Source organism: Wyeomyia smithii, chromosome 3, assembly GCF_029784165.1.
Source record: "Wyeomyia smithii strain HCP4-BCI-WySm-NY-G18 chromosome 3, ASM2978416v1, whole genome shotgun sequence".
NCBI lineage: Eukaryota > Metazoa > Arthropoda > Insecta > Diptera > Culicidae > Wyeomyia > Wyeomyia smithii.
Window position 1 is genome coordinate 35,718,071 of NC_073696.1, and position 23,339 is coordinate 35,741,409.

A 23,339-nucleotide genomic window follows, 5' to 3' on the forward strand; every position below is an offset into this window, starting at 1 on the left:
TAAGGCTAAATCGACAGTACAACCTAAAAAAAAAGAGATCTAACAGGACACCTTAGAATACTGAATAATTTCCAAATAAATAATCTAATAAAAAGTAAGGAGGATTGGCTGAAGAGAGCAACCAAATTTCGAAATTCCCTACAGAATATTAGAGATAGAACGACAAAGTTGGCAACAAGGTGGACCCACAATTCGAGACGGTTCACTTTGCTTCTACACAGATGGTTTTAAAATGAATAGTTCCACGGGTGTGGGATTCACAGGACCAGGCCAACAGTATTCCAGGCAGAGATATCGCGAGAAGAGGCTCGTGCTGCTCAGGTTAAAGAAGAAAGACCTGTGGACATTCACAGGTCTAATTACAGGGCACTGTCCGAGTAAGTATCATCTCAAGAAGATAGGCAAACTTGATGATGATAAATGTCGCCTTTGTGGCATCGAAAGCGGAACTTCAGGACATTTACTCTGCGAAGGCCGAGTATTAATACGAATCTGGACATCACTCTTTCTCTGGATTTCAAAATAGCGTCTCATTTACCATTTAAGCCAGTTTACTCGAAACCGGAAGTCACCATCTTGAAATTCTAAACGGCCTTGTTTTCAGCTCTGATTGGTCGAAATTTTAATTTTTTTTCAATAGGGCAATAACAAGTATCACAAAATCACAATTTAACGCAATTCAATGAATGCATTACTAACTTTCCAATCGATTATTGTAGAAATGAAGGAGACCCGTTGAAAACTAACTGAGTTTTAAGCATTTAAAAGAAGACAATTTTTGTGACGCTCTCAATGTTTCCGGTTTTTCAATTTGCACCCCTTAATTGTTACCGTAAGACGTAATTCTACGTCAAAAAAATATTCGATTTATGTCAGCACCAAATAAGGGACATCAAATTATGTAATTACCTCCTACGCAGACTGTTTCCAAAACTGCGAAAACGTGATCGAAATCATTTTGACCCAAAAAATTGATATTAAGGCTTACTGCCTTCAGTAAAGTTGTTTCATTAATTATTCTCCATTTTATAGAAGATGCAATTTTGTAATTAATCGATCCAAAATTGAAAAACAACCATTCCTTTTTTAATTTTTGCATATAGAAAATAACTTTGTTGAGAAAAGTTGTAATTATCATTAACGGATCGTCACTAAGGTGTCTTCGACAAAGTTGTTTCTTACAAAATGTGCTACAACTTCGCCAAACGAAGCGGATTTCTATACGCAAAAATGAGAAAAATAAAAATCGTTAATCACTTTAGGGTAGAATAATCACAATATTAAAACCTCTGTAAAATGGAGATTAATTAATAAAACAACTTTGCTGAAGTTACTACGACTCCAAAATCTTTCTTTTTTTGCATAAAAAGTAATTAGTGTAAATTGATGCATTATTTTAATAAAAATCGCCTATAACCAATGAATCATGTGAGATAAAAATAAACTTCCTTCGATGAAAATGTTTCGTTATGGTAAACAATATTTAAAAAAGAAAAACACTATTTAAAATAGATTACTAGGGGTAATCATTAGAAAACTTCACAAAAGTCCATTCAAATAAGTAGATAGAAGAATGCTGTCTTTAATAAAGTTTGAAAAGCAATAAAATGTGCTACAACTTTGTCGAACAAAAAAAAAGTGAAAATCTTTTCTCACTGTCAATAATCACAAAATTGCTTCTTCAAACTTCTATAATATGGAGAACAACTTTTTTAAAGGCACTACGGTTCTAAAATCAATTTGTTTAGGTCAAAATATTTTCGATCACGTTTTTGTAGCTTTGGAAACAGTGTGCAGTGTGAGAATCAACTATATATTCCCTGAGGAAGGCCAATTACAAAGGCCGAAACGTCGGATATAAAACATAACAGAGTTTTATCTACCTGAATTTCCTTTCCTTTTCTCAGAGTTTAGACTGAATTTCCTTTAATTTTTTTTTGTTTTTGATTTGGCTGAATTTTTGCACAGATATTTTTTTGGCTTAAAGATGTCATTTTATTTAGTATTTGTTTTGTAAATCACGACTAATTTTTCAAAAGGGCTTATGTATTAATTGTATGAGTGATTACAAATATTTTCAAAGCCTGAACGATTTGTTTGATCGGTCTGTCATCTTAGCCGAAATATTAGAGAATATTAACAGAAAAAAATATACACCGTAAAAAAGCTCATGTAAACAGTTAATTTTTTTGCAGTGTATGTTTTTACGGAAAGAAAAAAAATGGTTCTACAACTTTGCTGAAGCCACTTTTCTGATCAAATAAAACAAACAAAATCTGACTGGTAGCAGCACAAGCACACCCTGCGCCGAGAGTCTATTGATGATGAAAATATTTTTGGCACCAAACAGTTGCCCTATGTTGCATGGAATTGCTCAGGAGATGAGCGCATAGAAAGAATGAAATAGTGTGCTTTGTGTCATGTTTTTTTCACGCTTGAAACTCATCAACAGCTATTTCGAAAAGAACGCTTCAAAACCAGAGATCCGATGGTGATGACCAATAACTTAGAAAAGATGCTCGATGAAAACACATTATAGCTGATTGCATACAAGTCTGAGGGGTAACATACTACTCTTGTATCCGTAACCTTGCATACAAACCGCTTACTTTGATTAGTTGTTATAATTCGTATACAAGTGATAACACTCTTGGGATACTTCGATGCAATTTGGAAATAATGAAAGAAGTTGTGTGTAATAGAGTAACAATCAGGACTTCGGGTTTTAGTTACACTCTTCAACTTTTTCGCTTTTAAATATTTTCAAAACATCCTCAATAATTAAAAGAGTCAATTCTTCCAAATTGTTTTGAACTTTACATCTTTTGACGGTTGGGTTTGTGGTTTTTCATCTTGTTCTATTTAACTTTGCCTCTGTTGAACTCAACAACAACAACATCGCACGCTATTCTGGAGGGCTAAAACCATCTCTTTCATAAACTTTCAGTTCCTTAATTCACTCTGATTTTATTAGGCTTGAAGCATACTCTGCTCAATCTTTTTTTCGAAATCATTTTGATTCTAATCTCTGCTTTGGTGGCAATTTTCTTCGGGAAAAAAATAACTATTGCAGGGAATATTCTTCCCGACTCCTTTCTATGTGCATTGTATTTATAATATATTGAGAGCTCGAGTAAAGCCATCACAGTTCTAGGCCTTTTGTTCAGTCGGAGACTGGTATGTGCTCCAGTAAACCTCTAGAGCTATTGGTGAAATTTCTATTGTCTACTTCATGAAATAAATTCTATAATTCTATAAGGTACTATGTGGTAAATTGGGGTGGAATTGATCACCATTGAAATCCATACATTCTTTTGGCAATGTGCTTTTTTCGATATGCTAAAGATAAATGGTGATTTCTGTGCTAAAAAATATCATTTACAGCTAGTTTGGAAACGAAAATAACGATATTTCAGGTTAAAATTTGTTTATTTTGGTTCATGAGCTGCTTGTTGCTAAATTTGCTCTTATTTGATCGTCGTTAGACCGATTTCAATTCGGTTTATTGCAAAAGCTCAAAAACTAGCTCTGAAAATAAAATCTTTGCGGTTTCCTGCGAATTCATCAGTATTTCTTTAATGGTATGGAATGATCATTGTTGAAAATTACATTTTTTGAGCTTTTATCAAATTTTATTCACTTTTCCAAATTTACCGTAATTAATACTTTGGTCTGTTATTTAGAAACTTGTTTGATCAAATTTGATTGAGTTTTGACTGAGTTAGAAGAATTTTTCGAAAATATGAAAAATTGCACCGGGCATGCAAGTGTTAACTTTGACAGGTATGTGAATCATGCAAAAGTTGCGTTTAAGGACACGTTAACATTGCCTAGTGTTGTAAGAGCAATATCTTTTGATAAGTATTTTTTATCACAAAATTTTCAGGTGATCAATATCACCCCACTGATCAATTTCACCTCATTCCACGGTACCAATAAAGTAACGTTGTGATACCTAGAAACGAAAAAAAAAATCGCTCTAAATGTCGCATTTGGTGTCCTATTTTAGGAAGCAATATTTTCTTCTAGCAAAAAGAAAATCCCCCAGATAATTCAAGTAAAAAAATTGATCCACGCGTAACCCGTTGTCGCTTTCAAAGTGAGAGTTATGTGTTCTCTATTGGATTACAAACCCTACCAATATACTCGCACTATTTTTTCCAATCCTCTTTTTCTTCACGACTGACTTATCAAATAGCATAGCGCACATTCGAACGGGTTTGTCCATCGCTTAGACCCCAGCAGGAGGCCGGGAGCCAATAAATTAATGACACCGATAACACGGATGATTCCACTGGAACTAGACTGCAACACGCTGCTTGCTGTACATCTGGATGGAATTAGTGACGGGTGATTGTCGTCCTGGACGTTGCGAACGCGGCGATTGTCAGTCGCGAGCTGCAAGATCACACGAACACAGAGGGTGAAACAGAAAAAAAAAACTTTATCCGACCAAACTTGTCGAGAGACCACTCATCATGTGATTAACGCTTGGGCAAAAAAAAACACCCTCACATTGCACAATACCGGATGTCATGCTGGGCGGCGCCACTTGATGTGGTGGAAGGTTCAAACGTTGTCGTGCTTGATGTGTGAACCTTATGCTCATCTCGGTCACATCGGGTGATGATCAACCTTGTTTAGGGTCCAGGCAGTGTTCGCTGGAGAACGGAATTAGATGAGGTGGCCTTCTCGTTTCTCCTGGCTAAACATAGGTGTATGTGTATGTTGCTTGCTGTGGTCACGGTTCAATTTTTTTTTTCAGCGCAATTATTTTGCTTCGGACAGTTTGTCATTATTATCTGGCCGTTTCTCCGTTTCAGGCTATTCTTTATCCCGTCATCGATGGGTGGCTTCCACAGTCACCACACAGAGTGTGGTGGTAGCTTGGTCACGGTCCTTGATTTCATGAAAATTCAACGGGAGGAGATAGATTACGAAATTCAATAGAACGAAATGAATTATGTGCGCGGTTATCAGGAATGTCGAGAGGCAGACAGACGCTCGGCACTGCTGAGGCAGCAGCGACTGGCAGTGGGGGAGGAAATTTGTCATGCTTTCCACGATCAAGATAGTGGCTTTCCTTTTCCGGCCGTTTTCCGATAGATAAAAAAATTGAGCGAGCTGACCTTCCGCGCTCGGTCCGGTGCAGTATAAGCTGAAATCAGCTGGAAGTGGATAATCTGTAAATTGGTACTTTGTCTGAATGGGAAATGTAAGTCAGTGAGTTTTCAACTCGACTTAATGCGCTTTCAATTTTTCTGGGAAAAATTAAATTATTGGCAGTAGCTTACAAAAATTTCTAAACTGTTAGGGTGCTTTGAAGTTTGGAAACAGAACTTCTGCTGGTAAGCTTCCTAGAATTAATTAGTGAAATGCGGTCGAAAATCATAAACCAAACGAAAATTTTATAACTAGATTCCAAATCTGGTCCAATGGCAACCGTGTGCATGCTGCGATTCTCATTTTCCACTCGATAACGTTGCGATTTACCAAACATCATGCGTATGCAATGTTATAACTATGTGTGTAAAAGAATATCAGTATAAATAACACAATCAGTTTATGTAGAAATCCCGCGTCGGTACAGTTTCTGTTCGTATTGTTTTCACATGTATGCATGTGAGTTGTCGAAATTCGAACTGAAGACTAATGAAAAACGGTGAATCAGATAATCAGTCACATCTTACCTGGGCAAACGCAACACTGTCATTCTATGCGTGCCGATTTCGCTGCATGACTGCCCGCTTTGTGAGGCTCGTGAAAACTCCCGCATTAACGCGTGTTTCGCCGATTGCGCTTCCCTCCGGATGCTGCTCGCCGTATAAATGGTTCACCAACAATGTGCTAACATAATTAAGCCACCATTTCATGTGGAAAATGCTTCCAAATATCAGTCTCACGATAATAAACCCACTTCTGTGGGAAACGATATGACAAAAGCAGCCCAAATGGATTTTGTTGGAGTGAGCATGGTCTGAGCGGGTGCGGCAACCGTGAACCGAGTGAAAAGCGGCAGGGAAATGCTGTCGGATATGTGGATTATTTTATTACGTGTTCGCTCGGGAATGTGCTGAATTTTGTTTGTAGTTTAGTTGCCGCATATCTGCCCAATTCATTGACCTGAAATTATTCGGAGGTGGTTTATTTGAAAAAGCACAGGGAAAAAATAAATGAACGGTTCAGTCCCACGCATTTAACTTGAATGTTCTGTTTGGGAAAAAAAACAACATGGTGTGGAGTGTTCTTTTCAACACTTGTCATTCATTGTGGGAGATAAATCAACGTTATCCTTCTAGGAAGCGAAATTGAAACCGCCAACGGTGTTATATCAGATTTCTCTGATAAAAAAATTTAACCATCACAATCACGTACGAGCATGTCATGCACAAACATGGAGAGGCTTCACAAACGTACCTCTAGGCAGTTTTTTTGAGAAGAAGCTTTTATATCGAGTTGAAGGAGTCTTATAAAAGCCTCGTTCCTATTGCCAATTTCGCGCCTCAAATTCAATTCCCTGTAGAGGACTAATATTCCTCCGGTGAGTAAGTCTGTGCGAAATTTCACGAAATTTCGAGGTTCCCGAAACTGAATGAATTTTTCTCGAAATTGTTTAAAAAATGACTAAAATTTAAAAATTTTAAGTAAATGTTTTTATTGATTCATATTTAAAAAGAAGGATTAGAGATATTTTGAGTTTTTTGAAGTGGGGAAATTTTGAAGAAAATTCCGGAAACTAAGAAAAATATAATAAACTCTAGATTTATTAAAATTTTATAAGGTTTAAAGCTTGAAGCATTTCCCGATTTTAATTAGGGTTTATAACAGCAGAAAAATTGGTTCAGATATCACAAGATGTTACTATTTATTTAAAAAATGTGTCCTCAAATTCGATAAATTTCGTTTAGTTTCGTGAAACTCGAGATTTCGCGGTGAGTATTTTTATTTATATTTTTTGTCAAGATGAAGGAGTCTTGTCAAAACCTCGTTAGTTCTAACAATATAGCACTGCAAGTAGAGAACTATTATAAGTTTCCTCTGAACAGTTTTATTAGAGGAAGGGACCTATAATGTCTAAAGGAAAGCACCGTAGAATTCAGTATGAGGAGGGATTGTTAGGGAGAAACCTTAGCCTGATTCTACTTAGATTAGACATTTCAACTTTACCTCTTTCAGATATTGTATGCTGCCGAGGAAAACATTCACGGAACACATTTTCAACGCTTGCGTTACTTGACTACCAGTTTTTCAAAAAAAAAAAAAAAACAATTGTTTACCTTTAAGTAGCCTTATTTTCGTAACACTGGAAGCAAAAAATGACACGGACACCTTGAAGATTTACGTTCAATGAGAGCAACGAGATAAATCTAATTTTGACGTTGACTAACGTCTATATCGAAGTTAGGCCCCTGAATTTAAAAATCTAGTAATTCAACCAGGGAAAAGCAGAGAAAAGTGGTCAGGTTTTGAGCGCTTATTTTGCAGTCATCTATAATCAGGTTTTCGAGGTTTTGGCATCAATCGATCAGAAATTCTTTTACGGTTAAATTTATGTAACAAAAACAAACTATTGTTTGAGATACACTATTGAAAAATTGGTAATTAATATCGATTGTCTAAATCATACCGCGCAGCCAATCACTACCTCTCTTCCCAAGCACAGTCGACACTAACAGATACAATCGATCTGACTTTGTTGTTATTGTTGTTGTCACTTTCTGTTTCCGATGTTTATGCTGCTGCTAGCGGAAAAAACCTTGCAAATATGCATCTTTTTGTTGGTGTTAATTTTACGACAGCGGCCGGCGCCCCATCATTCTGATTCCAAAACCGCACCAGTGACATGCGGACGCTAGGTGATAGCAGCTGAAAGGAGGAAATACAAAATAGTACCGGTCATCTCGTGCCGGTTTCACCCGTAATGCTGGTGGCTTTAGTAGTAAATGGCTACTGCAAAACACTTAAATGGCTGGAATTCTGGACGGACTAACCAGGAAACTATAATCGGCAACTGGCACCTTTTGGTGCCTCTAAATTTTGTTACAGAAGCGGCAAATTGAATTTTCTGTTTTACCAAATGATGCTGCTAGCGGAAAAAACCTTGCAAAAATGCATGTTTGTGTTGGTGTTAATATTATGACAGCGGCCGGCGCAGCTTTCAAGAAACATTTGTCTCTTCCATTCCATAATTTATGTAGCCCATCCCTCTTTTAATTTATCTGACGAAGCCTTGGTATAAAACGTACCGTTCGAACATTTCACCCCATCAGTTTCATTACTAAACCGTACCGGCTACATACGGACGCTATCTTGAAAGAATTCTCTAATGTCAGCAAATAAGAAAGCACTGTTAGATGAAAAATATAGAGTCCTACGTCATGCGGTATGTATGAAATGACAGCGATTAAATAAGAGAGATCCATTCTTCTAGTATTCAGCATTCAGAAATGCACTGTTAGATAAAATTGCAACAAATACTGGAGTTGCAATTCCCTCTACTATTTGTTTTGATGGAATATAAGAAAATACGGTAGTCAACGTCATGCGGTCGTGTCTTGAATACCACCCTCCTACTTTTTTCTTGTTATCAAACATGTGTTAACCTTCTTTAATCGAGTTTCTGACATGTGAAGCCACTCAACTTATTGTAAAAAAAGTTTTTCTTACTCTTTTCTGTTGAGTCTGTTGTTCTGTTGATATAGATTTGCCAAACTACAATTAAAATCGTGCAAATTTTTACAACTAAATTTTATAGCTCAATCAAAGTTTTCGGAACTTTCCATTTCTGGAACGTGCAATGAAAATTGACATGACAACTGCTTTAGACTACCAAGAACTGAAAAATACCCGAGTATAATTTAATAAAACACAATTTTTTTCAATGATAAAAAGAACAAATTATGATACGGAAATAGAAAAATTCATTCCAAAAGCTCAAAGCAGAAAAAATGAAAGATTACAGCTATTCAACCATTCCTTTGAATTTTGGTGCCCCTAGCCATTACCAAAACGCGGCAGCTTATGTGAGAGTGTCGTATACAAATTGCTCGCCGGATTCGTCGCTTTAATGTTTACGAGGAAACTCATTTAAGTCTCTGAAAAAACGGTAAAGGCTAAGAAAACCAAAATTCACAGGAATGGCTGAATAGTTATAATCTTTCATTTTTTCCGCTTTGAGCTTTTGGAGTGCACCTGCAAAATGTAATCAATATGAGTCATGTTCAGCAAGAGTAAAAGGGAGTGATTGCTTGGCGGTTCACAATCCTAGATTTAAAAGCAAAACTAAACGGCTTTATAATGGTATTGAAGGATTTCGCACCAACTCGACCAGATGTTGGCAGCACCCGGATGCGGATAATTTTGAAAATGCTGTAATAACAAAAGAAATTGTATAAAAAATTTCAATTTTTGTGCATTATGGAATGTATTGAGATAAAAAAAAAGAAAAATTTTTGGATCGTTCCTGGTCCGTCTCAAATCGAAATTTTTGATCATACAAATTTAAAGCATAGTTTATCATCAGACTCCCTCCCTTTCCAATAGTTTACATTTTCCATCGATTATTCCAAGGGAGGCTATCTACGTTCTTTGGTGTAAGATTTTAGTGATTTTTTTATTTGATTCGTTTATCTGTGGGGTAACCTAAAGTATTTGTTCCATTATTCATCTCATTAAGTCGACGTTCACGAAGAATGCACGGATGAAATATGAAATTTTCACGCAATCATAGAACGCTTCCATACTCATCTCAAAATTTAAATCACTGCTCAATCATTCATTTCACGACGCCCTATATTCATAACACTGTTGATCACTTTCATGAATGAACGTAGCCACATGGCACCGAAGTAGGTTACCTAGGAATCGGCTGTAGTTGTTCACGTGAATATTCGGTAACCGAGGTAACCACTGCAGTGCTGTCGATTTATGTGAACTATGTCGAAATAATTCAACATTCAACAGAAACTGATTTGACAACCTGTGATTATCTGCAACGCAGTGAAAACAAATGATAACCCATAGGTACAGTTGAAATTAAGAATTGTAAAAAATTCATCCCGTATATTTCTGCGATTAAAAGCTTGTTTTTTAGAAATTTCAGGTGAACGTTTTAAAGATCAAAGTACTCGTAGTGCAGTAAGTAACTTTGTTTGGTGATTAATTCAAAATTGTCCCCAAATGAATAAAAAAAACTTGGTTGTCTGCTGAACGATTCCCGTTGTAGCCGTATAGAGCAATGCGTGGATTTGGTTTTCTGAGGTTGGTGATTGAAATGAATAAGTTTTCGAGTGAAGATGCCCGATTAAAATATCAAATTCAGAGCTTTTAAGTAAGTTTTTGAGGATTCAACCTTCTGAAAAATCTAAAGTGAATTCAGAAGAATCCAATCCATGGATTAGTAGACTGGTTTAGTTAGAAAACCAATCGTTTTTCTTAGTTTTCATGTTGTATGAGGTGAATATATGGGCTGAGATAAATAATGGAACAATTTCCTCATATGAAAAAGTAATTTCCAAATCGATCGGTTAAGAGCACGGCATTTTGTGTTGAAAATTTGAAGTCCTTGGGTAACCTTGAAGCTGATTAGATAATGGTCTCGTTCGAAGTGACGGCTTTATTCCCCAATGTTCCAGTGAATGAACCTTGTATCTTTGAGAGAATTGGTACTTGGAACCAGAAATTGCGGTCTCTGGAAGGTAACTCGCCTTTGTATGAAAAAGAATTATTTGACTTTTCGGGATAAATTTACTAAAGGAATGCTTCCTATGTGATATTTTCATGGCAAACGTATAAAACAAATTGGAGAGAAATAACCTCTCGCAATCTGCGTAAATAATTACTATATTTGCATCCACGATATGCAAAATACATCTTCAAATACATCTTAATCAATAGCCAAAATACCCGAACACTTCAACTTATTCTAAACATTCGAAAAACAAATCAAGAAAATTCATTATCAATAAGATGACGATTGGTTTGTCAAGCAATTTCGTCATTAATTGGCATTATGTATTTTTGAAAATTTTGTAACTGGAGAAATTGTACCAATTCAAAAGATAACACCATAGTGTCTTTTAGAATATTATTGGGTCGATAATTTACTAAACACTGGACCCAAGATCTGCATTCGGTAGATTACCGTTGGATCCAGAAATACCGTAAAAGAGGTCCATTTTTAAAATGGATCTTGGAGTACCCGGTTTTCTTTAAATTATCTCGGAGTGATTAAGTATAAGAGAAATGTTTTTTGACCGAAATATGGTTCAAGGTGGCTACCAGCTGATGCTTCGGAGGATCCGGAACTACCGTAGAAAAAGTTAACTTTTGAAAGTGGTCCTGGAACTCCCCTTATTTCGAAACCACTCCACTTTTTCGTGGTCAACTAGATGAAAATTATTTATGGTGGTTAGCAAGTGGCCCATTGAAAGATCCAGAACTAGCATAAAAAGAACAATTTTCGAAAATAGTCCGAGCTTTTCTAAACTACTCTTAAGCAGTCCAGTAGAATGCAAATACCCAACGTTGTGTCTGTGACGTCATTTAACACTCTGACGGTATGTAATTTGATTCGGAAAACCGGTTAACCGGGCTCTAGGCAAAGCTCTACTTTTTCGAAACATAACAATGAATGAAGATTTCACGTAGTCATTTCGATTCGAATAGATTCACTTTCAGTTGATTTTTTTCGGCTACTGTCATCGAATCACGATGGACATTTTCGCCATCAAACAGATTTGATCACGAGTTCAGGTGTTCATCGTGTCGTTTCAAATGAAACTGATGACTGTTTCGACTGACGGAGAGGGTTACAGAGTGAGAGACTGTTTCCTTTACTCCAGCGTGTCAATAGAAATTAGCACCGCATCGCGACGTAAGATGATAGTTTTCTTATACCGCAAGCTCCAGTTAGAACGGCATTGGCAATACTTCTTGTAAGTTCCGATCAATATTTCGGAAGATTTTTTTGCTTTTGATCACTGGCACGCCGTAATCACTTGGGTTCGTGAAACTGGCATTGGCGTCCTTCGTTTCATATCGTCACAATTTTTTTAACTCCCTCTTCAGTATTCGTGAAGTACTGTATGGAAGCCCTCTATCTTCGTCAGCCCTCATTGTCTTTTTCAATTGAAAATCGTCATGTGATAATAAAGCTTCCTGAAAGCTCAATCACGCACACTAAATTCAAGTAGTTTGCCTCATAATTGACTCTTGTTTCACTCTACTGGGGTTGAAAAAATCGAAAAATATATTCTTTTTTGAGTCGCTTGGTACTGTAAGATACCGCGTTTGCATCATTTTCGATCCGACTTACATAATGTGAAGTACACCAATACATGCACGATTGGAGAGGTCTACAATCTTCGTTTAGAAAAAAAAAAACAAGAGAGCTCTAGGATAATCATATCACGCAATATTCAATATTCAATGTTGAATATTTCAGATACATGTACTACTTTTGTACTACTTTTCAGAATGTTATATTTTACATTTAATGAGTAGATTAACGTTAATAGACTAGATGAGTACCCTGTCTTGTTCGGGATTCAAAATGAACTCTTGTTGCTGTGGTGGCTTAGAAGTCAGTTGACTGAACTCTGAAATGGATTTTTTATGTACCTTTGCTAGAATTTTCAAAGCTTTCCAAGAAGACGATGATTTCCAAAATGGCACCGGATAGTGATTTTCAGTTTCCACCTTGTACCGGCCTTAATAGCATCAATTCAGAGGAGGAGATTTTTAAGGAGAACACGGCAGTCGCCATTTTGGATTTATAAATGGTGTCAGACGTCGACTTGGTCTCTGGACGTCAATCTATATTGGATGAAATATGATTAATTTTCATGGATTTTCTAAAACAGGCAATAACGTAGAGCTCTCCGTAAAGCTTGTTCTTGTATTGGTGCATTGCGCTGTGTTCGGTGTAAGTCGGATGACATGTAAGGAACAAAGACCGGCCCAAGTTCCTGCTTTGATGCGTAATAAATTTTTCTTTTGCTGCCCTAAAAGTTAGCAATTTTTTACGCGAATTCCGGTACTCTAAAGTCGCTTTTTACGCGGGGGATACGTGCCGCGGAAACGTTCAAATAGTAAAAAACCACATTTAAATTATGTTGAGGCCACATAAATATATCAATCAAAGCAGGTATAGATATAGTTCGTCAGTCGTCAACCAAGTTGGACGTGTTTGTTGTTAGCTCCTATCCACGCGCGAATTTAAATCAAATTATTGTTTTTCGCTTAGTTTTCATTTTGCTTGTTGTGTTTTTGTGTCGGTAAAAATGAATCAAATTTGCGAAGTCTGCGCGAAAGACTCCGGTGCCGAAGTGTTCTGGTCGTTTGTTGGAGGGTGTAATCGAAAATTCCATGCCTCCTGTGTGGGAGTATCGTGCCCCCCCGAAGTAGTTGCTAAAAGCAGAAGTTCTCTGCGTATCGTTAAAAAAGACAAACAAGACAAACAAGATAAACCAGCCGTAGATCCAACTGCATTTCTGCTACCGTGCTGCGATTCCTGCCAACTTTTAGTAACGGCATCGTTTGAATTGAACACGTTGACCAAACAGCAGAACAAGCTGACGAAATTGATTGATGATAATACAGAGGTGATTCATCGACTTGTGACCCAACTCGAACAACCAAGCACAATTCCAGAAACTCTAGAGGGTATCGACAAGTCACTTATACAAATAAACCAAGCGCTAACGTCAAACATCAAAGCCAACAGTGTGGCTGGTGTTATGCCTACACTTAAAAATCACCTGACGCAGCTCGTTAACATTGCTTTTTCGGAATTCAAGAACTAACTTCGGAACGAATTAACGGAATCGCTGACCAGCATAAATAACGAACTTTCTCAGTTAGGACAGCTGTTTGTAGAAACAGCAACCAGCTGTACAATACAAACCAATCCGTTAGAGATAAACATTGTAGATGAGCTTAAAACTCTGTCATCCTGCATCGAAGAACTAAGATCTAAGTCAGCGAGTGTTGCCACTCCCCCAATAGCTTCACCTGTTTCACTTCCAAGTTTGGCAACAGAACTTAATTTGGATAATGCCAATAATTCAGGTTGGCGGTTTCTAGGTTCAAAAAAGTTTGGAAAACGGATTGGACAGATTATGATGAACGTAAAAGGCGTCGTTTGGTACAGTTGAAGAATGCAGATGCAGCCAGAAGAAGGAGGAATCGACGACAACAGGCTTACAACAACAATACTAACAACAACAACCGCAATGGTAACAATTACAACAACCGCAACAATAACAACCACCTGAACAACAATGACAATTACAATCACAACAATAACATCTACAACAACCGCAGCAACAACAACCACCAGAACCGCAACAATAATAACTTCAATCGCAATAATAACATCTACAACAACCGCAACATTAACAACTCCAACAACAACAATAACAGCATCAATAATAACAACAATCAAATCCCGAATCGTTACCTCAATCTTAACAGGAATCTTAACAACAGCTACTACAACCAACTACCACCAGACCGTGTGCTTCTTGCTGCAGCGAAGGATAAATTTTCTCGACCCCCACCTAATCTCCAGCATATCTCTTTTCAACGAGGCGAAATACTTAATCCGTACCCAGCGAATAATGAGTCACAATCATCTTTCATGCCTACCGTTTCAACGAGCCCGCTCAACTTAACGACTCCCGCGACCTCTTCAGCTGTATCGTGTCCTTACCATTTGGCTGGCAGCCACAACTATAACAATAACAATAATTTCAGATCAGCAAGTTTCCCGTGTGATGGATGTTATTGTAAGCATTCGTGTTCTCAAAATCAGTGACGCTCAGAGAAAGAAAAAACAACGCCAGTAGTCAATGAAGTTTTGATTTATGCTCAGAATTTCAACAGGATGCGCAGTGCACTCAAAATTAATCACATTAATAACAGAATAAGTGGATGTTCATACTCAATCATCTTAGCAACGGAAACGAACTGGAACGAAGATATTAAAAGTGAAGAAGTTTTCAACAGTTCCTTTAATGTGTTCAGGAGCGATCGTGATTTATCACTATCTGATAAGAAATCAGGTGGAGGAGTGCTTGTGGCTGTTGGGGTTCAGCATGATTCTGAGCAAATCATAACCCAGAAACATGCCGAATTTGAAGATGTCTGGGTTAAAGTTCTGTTGAAGGGTGAAATCCATATTTTCGTATCTGTTTACTTTCCACCCCACTTTGCCAAAAAGCAATCATATGAAAAATTTTTAAGGACGGTAGAATTAGTGAATGATGAGTCCCACACTAACTCAAAAATTCATATATATGGAGATTTCAATCAAAATGATGCTGATTTTATTGTAAACGATGATAATGAATCGCTTTTACTTCCTGTAGTAGGAGAAAACGAAACTCTGCAATTTATTTTTGACGGTTTTAGTCAACTTGGATTAAATCAGGTAAACTCAATCCGGAATGAGCAAAACTGTTTTTTAGACTTTTTATTCACCAATTGCACGGAAGATTTTAGTGTTGACAAAGCAGAATATCCCCTATGGAAAAATGAAAAATTTCATACTGCAATTGAGTACTCGCTAATGATTGATACCGAGAGATCACGACCCTCTGATCATGAGCCTGAATATAAATATGACTTCACTAAAGCAAACTTTGAACTAATCAATCGTAAATTAACTGACATCGACTGGCAATCACTTCTAAAAAATGAAATAGATATGAACAAAGCGGTTGATAATTTTTTATCATCACTGTATAGTGTTCTAGACTCAACTGTACCAAAATCAAAAAAGAAAACGGTTAGCTCAAAAGATCCCATTTGGTTCACCAGAGAAATCAAAAATTTAAAGAATAGGAAACAAAAAGCTCATAAAACTCACAAAAAACTTAAAGACCAAAGAAATTTGGACAAATATTTGAACATTTGTGATGAACTGAATACTAAAATATCTATTGCGTATGAGAACTACAACACAAGGGTGGAAAATAACATTAAATCAGACCCAAAACAGTTTTTTAAATTTGCAAACTATAAAATGAAGTCTAATAACTTCCCATCTCGCATGCAATATGAAGACTTTGCCAGTACTGACTCAAAGCAAATCTGCAACAAGTTTGCGAGTTTTTTTTCAAACCGTTTATAAAAATAGCGACGAAGTCAGGGACTTTGAGTATTTCTCGCACTTGCATGAACAAATAAATAACGTATCTATTAAGCAAATAACTGTTCAAGAAATCCTCGCAACACTAAAAGAACTGGACGCTTCCAAAGGACCAGGTCCAGATGGAATTCCACCCTCACTCATGAAAAATCTTGCTCCTGCCTTCGTAAAACCCTTGTTTTGGCTTTTCAACTTATCCCTTACGTCCGGACAGTTTCCATCAGTCTGGAAAAAATCTTTTCTTATACCGATTTTCAAGTCAGGTAAGAGATCTGACATCAAAAATTATCGTGGCATTGCAATAATATCATGTATTCCTAAACTTTTTGAAGCTATCGTAAACCAAAAAAATATTTAATCAGGTAAAGAATCGCATAACGTGTAACCAACATGGTTTTTACAAAGGGAGGTCTACGGCTACCAACTTACTTGAATTTGTTGATTTCTCTCTTGCGTCTATGGACAGAGGCAACTTCGTGGAAACTCTATACACGGATTTTAGTAAAGCTTTTGACAGAGTAGATATTTCCATGCTTATGTTCAAATTAAAAAAACTGGGATTTGAGTCAGGCCTACTTAGATGGATTGAATATTATTTGACGGATAGGACACAAACGGTTAGGTTTAAGGGCCACCTTTCTGTACCAGTAAAAGTGACATCTGGAGTTCCACAAGGCTCTCATTTAGGTCCTTTGCTCTTCATTTTATTTGTTAATGACGTTACCCTTGTGTTGAATCGTCTCAAAGTATTGATATATGCCGATGACATGAAGTTGTATATGGAAATAAAACACAAATCAGACATCCAACAATTCCAACAAGAGGTTGACATTTTCTACATTTGGTGTAAAAAAAGTCTCCTTGATCTCAACGTAAAAAAATGTTATATTATATCCTACACAAGAAAAATAAATCCTGAACATGCCAGTTGCACTCTTGCACATCAAGTTGTAGAAAGGTGTTATCAAATTAGAGATTTAGGAGTAATTATGGATTCTAAGTTAACATTCATTGATCACTACAATACGATCATCAATAGAGCCAACAGTATGCTAAGTTTTATAAAAAGGTTCAGTTATCATTTCGTAGACCCGTACACTATAAAAACTCTCTTTGTTACATATGTTAGATCTATTTTAGAATACTGTAGTGTTGTTTGGTCGCCTTATCAAGACGTCCATTCCAATAGAATCGAATCCGTACAAAAACAGTTTTTGTTATATGCACTAAGAAAACTAGGTTGGAATTCATTTCCTCTCCCTTGTTATGAATCGCGTTGCATGCTTATTAATATAGAAACGCTTGAAAAAAGAAGAGAAATTGCTTCGGTAACTCTTGTCAACGATTTAGTTTCACAACGCATAAGTTCGGAAAATTTGCTTGGAAAACTCAACTTTCATGCTCCTACACGCTCATTAAGAACGCGAAAAATTTTCGTATTAAATTCTTATAGAACAGAATATGCCATGGCCGGGCCAGTTAATAGTATGATGAGTCTTTACAATAAATATTGTGAAGTTATTGATTCAACGATGTCACGAAATGCTCTTAGAAAAATATTGAACACTAGAATTACATAACTATATTTGTGATGTTAGCAATAGTTTTTAAGTTGTAGTCTACTATGATTGACGAAATAAATAAATAAATAAATAGTCTTTGAATTTCTTTTCTTTCCATAACTTTTGAGCCACATATCAAATTGTTATGAAGTTTGTTATTTGTAGGTTTGAGAGATGACTCGTTCGTATGACAATAGTTATGTTCAAACAAGTCATGTGAAATAATAGACTTTCATTGTTTTATTAACAATTTAATACATAACGGTGGCTTAAGTTCAATTATAATCAAATGAAATGGGAACGTATAGGGCAGCCAAACTTTGAAACCACGTGTTCATAATTCATCAGTTAACCCTTAACTAGCCCGCTCATCTGATGATAATATTAATCAAATCGGTTGTGTAGTTTTTGAGATAATGAAGTTTCGTGATTTTCACATTTTGGTACTTTACAGACGAAGGTACAGTCCGATTACAGTAAAATTCAAAAGGGTGCTACGAGGCAGCTAGACTTATTAGTTGACACTAATTTTGTGTAAATCGGGTCAGCCATCTCTGAGAAAAGTGAGTGAGTTCAAGTAGTCTTCGGAATATTTTCCTTTTCATAGCTGGATTTCACATTTTTAAACATAACAGACAAAGTAATAGTCCGATTGCAAAACAAATCAAGAAGGTCTTATGGGGCAACTAGACCTTCCATTTGACACTGATTTTATGAAAATCGGTTCAGCCATCTCTGAGAAACATGAGTGAGATTAAGTAGTCTTCAAAACACGTTTCTGGTCATAACTTTTAAACCACAAGTTCAATCTTTATGAAATTCAAAAGTTAAGGGTTTTTCAGATAGCCCGTTCATTTGAACTCAATTTTGTTCAAATCGGTTGTGTACTTTTTGAGATAATGATGTTTCATGAATTTTAAATTTTGAAACATAACCTCTAAACTAAAAATCCGATTACAATGAAATTTAATGGGGTCTTATGGGACAAAGAGACCTTTCATTTGCAATTAATTTCATGAAAATCGGTCCAGCCATCTCTGAGAAAAGTGAGTGAGAATGAAAATCTGCACATACACACACACATACACACACACACATACACACACACACACACACATACACACACACACATACAAAAAATGCTCAGCTCGTCGAGCTGAGTCGAGTGATATATGCCATTCGGCCCTTTGGAGCACTTTTATACTTTCGGTTTTGCAAGTGATTGCTATACCTTTCTAGGAGAAAGGCAAAAATGATATAAAAATGGTAACGAAACACACAAAGTAAGTTTTAGTGCTTCTAAAATGAAAATTCATTGAAGAACATGACAATAACTTTTTTATAATAATTTTGCTACATGTTTAAGCTTTCGTTTCTTAAAAGGAAGTAAATCGCAACGACCCTGACTCGTATCGTTGTACAATTATTAATGTATTTTTGTTCTTCTTACCGAATCAACGGAAATTGCCTATTTTTTATAATAACAGCAAATATATTAAAAATATGCATTATTTAGATTAATTGAACAGAATATCTTATTGTCATGAACCACCGCGTAAAAATGATCTATCAAATCGTGTAAAAATAAACCGCGTTATTTCATAAAAACCGCGTAAAAATAATCCGCTTTTTTGTAAAAAATCGCTTAAAAAAAGTCGTGTATAAAAAAGCGTAAAAATAACCCGCGTAAAAAAAGACCCCAGTGTTTTTTCTCAGTTTTGCGTAGCTTTTCTGAAACCGAAAAACCATTGTAGGTATAAATATTGTAATCAATATTTGGTCTTCAGACGTAATCCTGATCCCGAGAACACATAAATGAGCCGTTGAGAGCAAAAGTGTTACATGTGCCATCTTTTCACTTTTTGGGTTTTTTGTATAAATTGATGCAGAACGCAATAATATACCATAATATCAAAGAAAAGCTTAGAGATGATGACTTATACCAGAGTTATAGCCAAAACAATTTTCAGTTTTTCTCTTCTACGGTATTTCTGGATCCGGAGGGCAACCGGTAGTTGTACCTGCGTATTATCGGCCAAACTGCAATCCTAAAGATACCAGGGTGTTTTCTTTTGAATTGGTCCCAGTCAATCTAGGTTAAGTAAGTAGTGACAGAATTCCTCAACATACCGATCAGCATCCACAGTACTCAATAACTTGGGCAACTCTGCTGAAGACATGAATGATCTATGTCCTCAGACCAACGAGGTATGATGCGTCCTTCATGCTCAGACCGGACATGTACCACTTGTGCTTGCAACGTTTTCGGGTTGTCATTATTTTATTTTTGAAGTTTGTGTATGTTTTTCAACCAGAACTCGTTATGCTCTCATGTACCGTCTTTTGAAACGTTTTCCTGCAATAGTTTAATGCAGTTATGTTGGAAAAAAGTGTTGAAAATAATTTACTATTGGAGTGTTTTCGTTTATCGCGTCTCCTGAAAAATTTACGTAATGGCACATATACCTTTTTTGCTCTCAACGGCTCAAATGACGAGTAAATCGGACATTTTTTCTGATTTTAAAATGGCATCGGACATCGACTTCTGGCTCTAAGCGTCATACTGGTTCCAAATTCAAATATCACTATTGGTATTTTATTTTTGAATGTATTGTAGCGTATAAGCTCGATATGCAGAAAAAAAAGTCCCGAGTGAAGCCTTCTTGGTTCGTTAACAAACATAATTCGAGTCATGCGCAGGTATCAGCTTTGTAGACAACAAATTTTGGCGGCACTTATTTTGATTATTTTTTCAAACTTGAAATTTTATTGCCTCATGACAAGTTTGTGTTGACCAATTTTATGTGTAGTATTCATTTCTTTAACGCATTGTAACATTTCTTCACGGTTCGCGAAATGAAAACGAAGAGCACTGCAACTAAAAGCATCTGTGTAAGTTCAACAATCCCTTTGAAGTTACAACAGGCGATGTGAGTGTCACATGCGAAGAGTAAAGTTCGGCAACTCTCGCACAATGCTCTAAACGCATTTCTCGTATGTGCTTTAGCGAGATTATTTTTACCGATAGTGGGCGTAGATTTTTCATGCATATATTTTGTTTAAAAAAACACCTACATGAGATGAATTCCTACTAATCGTGTATTAGGTACTTAGTTTTACAAGATTCCTCACATCGCACGCAGTTTTTCATGAAACCAATAAAAATACATTCGTGCGATTGTTAGGTGCCATCGTAAACACTGTGTCTGAAATGAAAAAACCGTTTTTATATTTTTGGTGTAGCATTCATTGATGGGTACAAGAATTAGAATTATGTCATGCTACAAAAAAAAAAATGAAAGTGAAAATTTTCCAATATATTTTATATTTGCAATTCGACAGATATCTTTTTCACTAACAACTAGTTGGTGTAAGCCGTAATCCAAAACGATGTCATTTCTGTCGGGCAAATATTCCAATATCTTTTTCGCTGCTTTGTTATCCAGCCAACAACAGCGCCCCAAACGCACCAAGTATTACATTTTCCCCCGTTAAGCAACATCAGGTTGGACGCATGTCATCCGTTTCTTCCTACTTCCAATTCTGTGCTATCGGTGAAAAACACTGACTGCACGAAAACAAAGGAAAAAACACGCGATCGGAGTTTTAGTTAAATCGGCTAAAATGCACAACTCTACACAATCGACAGTAAAAAAAATTCCTATCCGGTGGATCAATTAGCGCTACACTGTGCACTGACAGTCCGACAGGAATCCTTTTTTGTTTACGGTTGGACAGAAAATTAGGTCACGCTGTTTCAGATAGCGAGATGCGAAGCATCGATGGATGAAAGCAGAAGTTTTTTTTCACCCCTATACTTTATCTGCTTTGTCTTCCGCGACAACCGGTTTCCTGTCAATTGGTGAATAAATAACTTGATTTATTACACCCGTTCGCCGCATATTTCTTCTTTTCGATGTTCACTCGACAGCTTAAAATTGAACCCTTTTACCTTCTTCGTTTGACAAAATGGATGTGAATAGGTTCGAAATGAAAGCAAGTGTTCTATTTCGGATGAAATTCAATACTTTTGTAATAATAAGATCAATGTTTAAAAAGCTTAGCTGCGTCCGTCCGTCCTATGGATCAGAAAAGGTGTTCACTGGGGAATGCAGCCCCTGTCACCGAAGTAGGCTCGTGTTTTATTAGAAAGACAAAATGAAGCGTTGTCTGCACTGAAAATATTTTTTCGTTATTCTCTGCACGCACATTTCGTAAACATGAAATTCGTATATTGTACAGCACTTTTGCTGGATGTATAGAATATTCGTACTGCAAGTTATCGAATAGAATTGCAACTTTACGCATAATTTGTACAATTCACGAATGTACTTTCATACGAACGTGGATAACAACGAACAAAAAAAAAACGGGAGCACGAGTTTTTACTTGAACGAAATTTTCGTGTTCTGTTGTTTTTGATTTCGTATAATGTACATGTTATTGCGTAAGCTTACTAATTTTTCGTACTATTTACATTATGCAGCGTTTGTTTGTACGATTGATTGCGTTCATTTTTTGAACCTTTCGTTACGTATACGAATAGAGATCTGCAACCATTTTGACAGTTCTGACGAAAGTATGTACCTTCATATTTAATACTCATTAAAGATATACCACATTGCAAATATTTTTTCGTTATTCCACTCACGCACAATCCGTAAACATGGATTTCGTAGAGTGTACAGCACTTTTGTTGATTTTATAGAACATTCGAATTGCAAGTTATCGAATAGAACTGCAACTTACGCATAATTTGTCCAATTCACGAATGTACTTTCGTATGAACGTGGATAACAACGAGTAATTACTTGAAGGTGTTCTGTGATTTTTGATTTCGTATAAACAGAGCTGGTAGCCACATGGTTACAGAGTCCGCTTTGATAAGCAGATGGTCGTGAGTTCCACTCCTTCTCTCTCACACTTGGTCCGAATCCGTTGCTTTTCCACGATGAGGTAGAGAACATTTATACGTTTCTGAAACAACTTCACTTTCGCATCGATAGAACCGCCGCGATACATATAACCTCCGCTCAGCTCAGGTTTCGTATTGAAATAACTTTCGTGAACATTTGTACGTCTCTGGGGTTAAGTTGGGAAGGCGCGCGCCGTCGCTCTCTCACAATCGATAGAACTAGAATCGCGTTGTGGCAAAAACCGGTGATGATCAATCTTTCTCTCTTTTATTTTTGATTTCGTATAATACTAATTTTTCGTACTATTTACATTATGCAGCGTTCTTTGTACGAATTATTTGCGTAAACTTATTAATTTTTCGTACTATTTACATAATGCGGCGTTCTTAGTACGAATTACTTGCGTGAGCTTACTAATTTTTCGTACTATTTACATTATGCAGCCTTTGTTTGTACGATTGATTGGGTTTATTTTTAAAACCTTTCGTTACGTATACGAATATAAATCTGTAACAGTTTTGACAGTTCTGACGAAAGTACCTTCATATTTATTACGCATTGGTTTCGTTGCAGAAAATAACAAAAGGTTTTGTATATAAAACATACGTTTTCGTGGAATAAACTAAAATATGTTTTCAGTGTGTTTGTTTCTTTTTCGCTCCACAGTTAAGTGCGGTCGTTTTTCCACCTCCAGTAACAGTCGAAAGG

General features: G+C 36.5%; 1 protein-coding gene across 2 annotated transcripts in view; it reads left to right on the plus strand.

The window, feature by feature from the left end:
• The window catches only part of LOC129731065 (neural-cadherin), a 393,666-nt gene that overhangs the window by 137,905 nt on the left and 232,422 nt on the right, over positions 1 to 23,339 (plus strand). The gene's annotated exons all lie outside the window — the stretch shown is intronic.